This window comes from Giraffa tippelskirchi, chromosome 1 (assembly GCF_054371585.1).
Source record: "Giraffa tippelskirchi isolate mGirTip1 chromosome 1, T2T-mGirTip1v1.2.pri, whole genome shotgun sequence".
NCBI lineage: Eukaryota > Metazoa > Chordata > Mammalia > Artiodactyla > Giraffidae > Giraffa > Giraffa tippelskirchi.
In genome coordinates, this window is record NC_137275.1 from 226,964,471 (window position 1) to 226,971,388 (window position 6,918).

General features: G+C 45.3%; 1 long non-coding RNA gene across 1 annotated transcript; it reads right to left on the reverse strand.

The window, feature by feature from the left end:
• Positions 1-262: 262 nt before the first annotated feature.
• Positions 263-4,353, reverse strand: LOC145541185 (uncharacterized). Its single transcript, XR_014078849.1, has 2 exons — positions 3,628-4,353; positions 263-2,843 (listed from the first exon to the last, which is right to left on the reverse strand). It is a non-coding gene; the product is annotated as an uncharacterized LOC145541185 (long non-coding RNA).
• Between the last annotated feature and the right edge of the window lie 2,565 nt (positions 4,354-6,918).

Sequence of the window (6,918 nt, forward strand, 5' to 3'; positions counted from 1 at the left end):
TCTTTATGGTCCAACTCTCACATCCATACATGACTACTGGAAAAACTATAGATTTGACTAGACGGATCTTTGTCGGCAAAATATTGTCTCTGCTTTTTAATATGCTGTCTAGGTTGGTCATAGCTTTTCTTTCAAGGATCAAGCATCTTATAATTTCATGGTTGCAGTCACCATCTGCAGTGATTTTTGGAGCCCCCCAAAATAAAGTCTGTTATTTTTCCATTGTTTGCCCATCTATTTGCCGTGAAGTGATGGGACCAGATGCCATGATCTTTGTTTATTGAATGTTGAGTTTTAAGACAGCTTTTTCACTCTCCTCTTTCACTTTCATCAGGAGGCTCTTTAGTTCCTCCTCACTGTCTGCCAAAAGGGTGGTGTCATCTGTGTATCTGAGGTTATTGATATTTCTCCTGACAATCTTGATTCCAGCTTGTGCTTCATCCAGCCCAGCATTTCACACGATGTACTCTGCATATAGTTAAATAAGCAGGGTGATAATGTACAGCCTTGACGTAGTCCTTTCCCCATTTGGAGCCAGTCCATTGTTCCATGTCTGGTTCTAACTGTTGCTTCTTGACTTGCATACAGATTTCTCAGGAGATAGTTCAGATGGTCTGGGATTCCCATCTCTTGAAGAATTTTCCACATTTTGGTGTGATCTGCACAGTCAAAGGCTTTGGCGTAATCAATAAAGGAGATGTTTTTCTGGAATTCTCTTGATTTTTCTATGATCCAATGGATGTTGGCAATTTCATCTCTGATTCCTTTGCCTTTCTAAATTGAGCTTGAACATCTGGAAGTTCATGGTTCATGTACTGTTGAAGCCTGGCTTGGAGAATTTTGAGCGTTACTTTCCTAGCATGTGAGATGAGTGCAATTGTGTGGTAGCTTGAGCATTCTTTGGCATTGCCCTTACTTGGGATTGGAATGAAAATTGACCTTTTCCAGTCTTGTGGCCACTGCTGAGTTTTCCAAATTTGCTGGCATATGGAGTGCAGCACTTTCAAAGCATCATCTTTTAGGATTTGAAATAGCTCAACTGGAATTCTATCACCTCCACTAGCTTTTTGTAGCAATGCTTCCTAAGGCCCACTTGACTTCACATTCCAGGATGTCTGGCTCTAGGTGAGTGATCACACCGTCGTGGTTATCTGGGTCATGAAGATCTTTTTTGTATAATTCTTCTGTGTATTCTTGCCACCTCTTCTTAATATCTTCTGCTTCTGTTAGGTCCATACAATTTCTGTCCTTTATTGAGCCCATCTTTGCATGACATATTCCCTTGGTATCTCTAATTTTCTTGAAGAGATCTCTAGTCTTTCCCATTCTATTGTTTTCTTCTATTTCTTTGCACTGATCCCTGAGGAAGGCTTTCTTATCTCTGCTTGCTCTTCTTTGGAACTCTGCATTCAAATGGGTATATCTTTTCTTTTCTCCTTTTCCTTTCACTTCTCTTCTTTTCACAGCTATTTGTAAGGCCTCCTCAGACAACCATTTTGCCTTTTTGTATTTCTTTTTCTTGGGGAAGGTCTTGATCCCTGTCTCCTGTACAATGTCACAAACCTCCATCCATAGTTCTTCAGACACTCTGTCTATCAGATCTAATCCCTTGAATCTATTTCTCACTTCCACTGTAGAATCATAAGGGATTTGATTTAGGTCATACCTGAATGGTCTAATGATTTTCCCTACTTTCTTCCATTTAAGTCTCAGTTTGGCAATAAGGAGTTCATGATAGGAGCCACAGTCAGCTCCCAGCCTTGTTTTTTGCTGACTGTATAGAGCTTCTCCATCTTTGGCTCAAAGAATATAATCAATCTGATTTCGGTATTGACCATCTGGTGATGTCCGTGTGTAGAGTCTTCTCTTGTGTTGTTGGAAGAGGGTATTTGGTATGACCATGTGGTCTCTTGGCAGAGCTCTGTTAGCCTTTGCCCTTTTCATTTTGTACTCCCAGGCCAATTTTGCCTGTTCCTCCAGGTATCTCTTGACTTCCTACTTTTGCATTCCAGTCCCATATGATGAAAAAGACATCTTTTTTTTGGGTGTGAGTTCTAGAACATCTTGTTGGTCTTCACAGAACAATTCAATTTCAGCTTCTTCAGCATTACTGGTTGGGGCCTAGACTTGGAACTGTGATATTGAATGGTTTGTCTTGGAAACGAACAGAAATCATTCTGTCATTTTTGAGATTGCACCCAAGTACTGCATTTCCAACTCTTCTGTTGACTATGAGGGCTACTTCATTTCTTCTAAGGGATTCTTGCCCACAGTAGTAGATATAATGGTCATCTGAGTGAAATTCGCCCATTACAATCCATTTTAGTTCACTGATTCCTAAAATGTTGATGTTCACTCTTGCCATCCCCTGTTTGACCACTTCTAATTTACCTTGATTCATGGACCTAACATTCCAGGTTCCTATTCAGTATTGCTCTTTATAGCATGGGACTTTACTTCCATTACCAGTCACATCCACAACTGGGCATTGTTTTCACTTTGGCTCCATCTCTTCATTCTTCCTGGAGCTATTTCTCTCCTCTTCTCCAGTAGAATGTTGGGCACATACTGACCTGGGGAGTTTATCTTTCAGTGTCCTATCTTTTTGCCTTTTTGTACCGTTCATGGGATTCTCAAGGCAAGAATACTGAAGTGGTTTGCCATTCCCATCTCCAGTGGACTACATTTTGTCAGAATTCTCCACCATGACCCATCTGTCTCGGGTGGCCCTACATGGCATGGCTCATAGTTTCTTTGAGTTAGACAAGGCTGTGGTTGTTGTGATCGGTTTAATTAGTTTTCTGTGTTTTGGATTCTACCTGAACTATCTATCTGGATTCTACCTGAACAAACAGAAAAGGCCTTGAGTCTCACTACTATTTCCCCATAAAGCATCACACAAACACCCAATCCAGACTCATCTTTTCCGGGTCCACAGTACACTACTGAGGGTGCTTCTATGCCAGGATGCAGCGTTGTCAGGAAGGAGGCTTGAGCTAAGATCCCCAGGATCAGCAGAGGTGAAGACTGGCTTAATTTTGCCTTGAAATTTCTAGCGGCCTCGATCCCACAATGTAATCTTGTCCCAGCCTGACACAGCACACACTAAACATTTAAAAATTTTTCACTGCCAGACTGTTTTGACTCCACCCCAGTTCAGCAATGGGACTCAAGCCTGCTCGGCCTCCAGAGATGCGGTAGCGTCCCAAGTTAGGGAGGTCGAACGTCATACAGTAGACACTGTTTTCCTTCCCTTTTCTTTAACATCATACGAATACTGCCCGCAGCATAGTCCAATTGACCTGCTGTGACGATTGTCACTGCACAGTCGCCTGATTCAGGTATGAAGTCATCTATGGGTTTTCTCTATGGTGTTGGGGGGACTATGTGCCTTAGGGGGTCGAGCAGAGTGGTGAGCATCAGGTCTTCATGCCTTTTCTACCTCATATACCACCCCCCCTTTTTTTTTTGCCAATGGAAAGCAGGAAGATAACAGATAACTGGTACGGATCATCTCTTAGAGCTACAGAGTTGTATGTCTGTGTGGATGGAAGGGAGGAGGAAAGGGTACAGTCCACGTGGGTGATTCATTACAGATACAGATCTGCTTTTGCTTTGCATACTTACCCACTAATTTGTTCCAGGCCATGCTCTTTCTTTCTTTCCAAAATCCTTTTTTTGACTTTGAATTCTCAGGGTCTCTTTCTGGGATGTCAGTTTGTCGCCTTCTCTGTCTGTCCTCACTTGGCCTAGACTAGACCTCATATACCCAGTTCTTCCTCTGCCTGACTGACTACTCTTGGCCTCTGATCCTTCCTGGGCCATCCATCCGTGTCTCTCAGGGTTGGAGTTCCCTACTTTCCATATCTTTTTTTTCTGTGAGGGAGAAACCGTCTACCGGATCTGTGTACATTTTCTTTAAGCTTCAGTCTCTCGTTGGGGATTTTGCAGGTTGCACATCTAGGCTCCTGAAGGAAGCAGTGCTGGCGGTCTGTTGGGGTGCACGTGCCTTTTGATCGATGGAGCTCTCAGGATACAGGCCAAGGTGCAGGAATGACATAAGGCCTGGCTTGAGAGTGTTTGTTTCAGGCGTTCAGAGTCTGCTGTCTCCCTTCTAACGGCTGCTGTCAATGGGCACTCCCAGCCACAGTCCAGGGCGGTCCTTCTTCCTCCAGACTCTCTGCCTTGTTGATTGCCTATAGCCTTGCCATGTTGGCATTTGTGAGTGTTGCAATGTGACTTCCCATTGTCCTTTTGATTGGCATTCCTGCAGTAATCAGGGATGCTGAGCGCCTTGTTTGGTGGGGGAGGTTGAGTGCGTCTGTGCTTTCTGGTTTTTTTTTTTCTTTCTTCTCCTTTAAGGGTGTGAGGGCGATTTTCCTTTGGCAGTTGGCTTCCTGAACATCAGCTGCCATTCCTTGGGGGCAGCTGGCTGGAAGGGAAGCTCAGGCCTTGTGGATTGAGCTGAGGTGCCTGTGGTCATGTTGTAATTACAGAATATGCCCACAAGGTGGCAGCATTTCCCATGCCCACCTTTGGATCTTGGGGGCAAGAGGAGCCTTAGGGCCAGCTGGCTGCCTGGGCTGAGCAATGAATGAGTGGGATGTTCCAGAGCAAAGAAGACAGGGCCTGAGTCTCACTCCTTTCCCCCTACAGCATCTCACAAACGGCTCTTCCAGACGGGTCCCTTCAGGGTCCACAGTGCACTGTGGACTTCTTAGGCGCAAGAAGGCTGCATTCTCAGGCAGGAGGCTGGACCTGGGCTTCCCAGCACCAGGGGAGGGAGAGGCTGCCTGAATAACCTCAGTTACGCAGATGACAGAACCCTTATGGCAGAAAGCGAAGAACTAAATAGCGTCTTGATGAAAGTGAAAGAGGCGAGTGCAAAAGCTAGCTTAAAACTCAACATTCAAAAAACAAAGATCTTGGCATTCGGTCCCATCACTTCATGGCAAATAGATGAGGAATCAATGGAAACAGTGAGAGTGTTTTTTTTTTTTTTTCGTTGAACTCCAAAATCACTGCAGTTGGTCACTGCAGCCATGAAATTAAAAGACGCTTCCTCCTTGGAAGAAAAGCTATGACCAACCTAGACAGCATATTAAAAAGAAGGGACATACTTTGCTGACAAAGGTCTGTGTAGTCAAAGCTATGGTTTTTCCAGTAGTCATATATGGACGTGAGAGTTGGACCATAAAAAAACTGAGCGCTGTGGAATTGATGCTTTTGAACTGTGGCGTTGGAGAAGACTCTTGAGAGTCCTTTGGACTGCAAGGAGATCTAACCAGTCCATCCTAAAGGAAATCAGCTCTGAATATTCGTTGGAAGGACTGATGCTGAAGTTGAAGCTCCAATACTTTGGCCACCTGATGGGAATACTGACTCACTGAGGAAGACCCTGATGCTGGGAAGGATTGAAGGCCGGAGGAGAAGGGGATGACCGAGGATGAGATGGTTGGATGGCATCACAGACTCAATGGACTTGAGTTTGAGTAAGCTCCAGGAGTTGGTGATGGACAGGGAGGCCTGGTGTGCTGCAGTCCATGGGGTTGCAAAGAGTCAGACGTGACTGAGTGACTGAACTGAACTGAACTGAGGCAAAAAGGGCCTGACTTCCTCAGCTTTACCCTACTCTGGCGATCCCAGAATCTCTTATTTAAAAATAGAAATTTTGCTTTGGCTCGATTTATAAATTGAAAAAGGTCTGTGGTGAATGTCTTATACAATCTTTGAAGGCATAATAATTTAACTCTGAAGTTACAGAACATAGAACTTCCTAAAAGAAATTTCCAGCCAGTGGAGAGGGGAACCCCATAGGATCATGCTTCGAGAACTGCGCCCCCTCCCATGAGGAGTCCAGGGGCTTATATAAGATGAGGGCTTGCAGTCAGGACTTAGTGATGAGGAACAGAGGTGTTAGGATCTTGTCAAAAACAGTCCTAGGCTGGTGTTGATAGCCCAGTAATTGAGTCTAGCAGTTCAGTGACTCTGTGGCCTTTCTGATATGTAACTACAAGGGGAAGGGAGTGTTGTGAGGATAAACAAAGGATAATATGTACAACACTGTGTCCTTACATGGCAGGGAGAGAGACGGAGAGACACACAGGCAGAGCAGACAGTCTTTTAGAAGAGAGAATTTGCTGAGAACAGAGGACTGAGGTAGGGAGGGCCGCTGATGAGACAGTGGGCAGACTTCCTGACCGACCAGAAGAGCTGATCTCTTTCATGGGCTTGAGCCAATTGTTATAGTCTCAGGACAAAGAAAGTTCCTATGAGATGGGATGGTGTTCTCATTGGTTGGGAGTCTTTTGATTGCCCACCTTGCCTAATATGGAGGTTGGAACTTGCTGTTTAGGGACAGCATGTAAAGTGAAAAGTGAAGTGAAGTCGCTCAGTCGTGTCCGACTCTTCGCGACCCCATAGACTGTAGCCTACCAGGCTCCTCTGTCCATGGGATTTTCCAGGTGAGAATACTGGAGTGGGTTGCCATTTCCTTCTCCAGGAGATCTTCCCGACCCAGGGATTGAACCTGGGTCTCCTGCATTGTAAGCAGACAGTTTACCGTCTGAGCCACCAGGGAAGTCCAAGGGCCAGAATGACGAATGACAAACAGAATGGCCCATGACGATGGTTGCCATGGAGCTTCGCTAATTCTGGAAATATTGCCCTATGACCCCAGCATGTGGTTCCACAGTTTATGCTTCAGAAAGACCATGTTGAGATGGGGTGTAAGATTCACCTTGTGGGCAGGGAGATTTGTTAGGGCCTGAAGGAGGGATCAGGCTTGAGCCAAGGTTGTGGCCCTAGAGGGAAATCAGTGTGGGGACTGGCCATAGGCTCTGGAGGGGGAACTGGCAGTCACTGGGGCACAAGCAAGTGGGAGACTGGGAGGCCCTGGGTGTCTGGACTCAACGACCA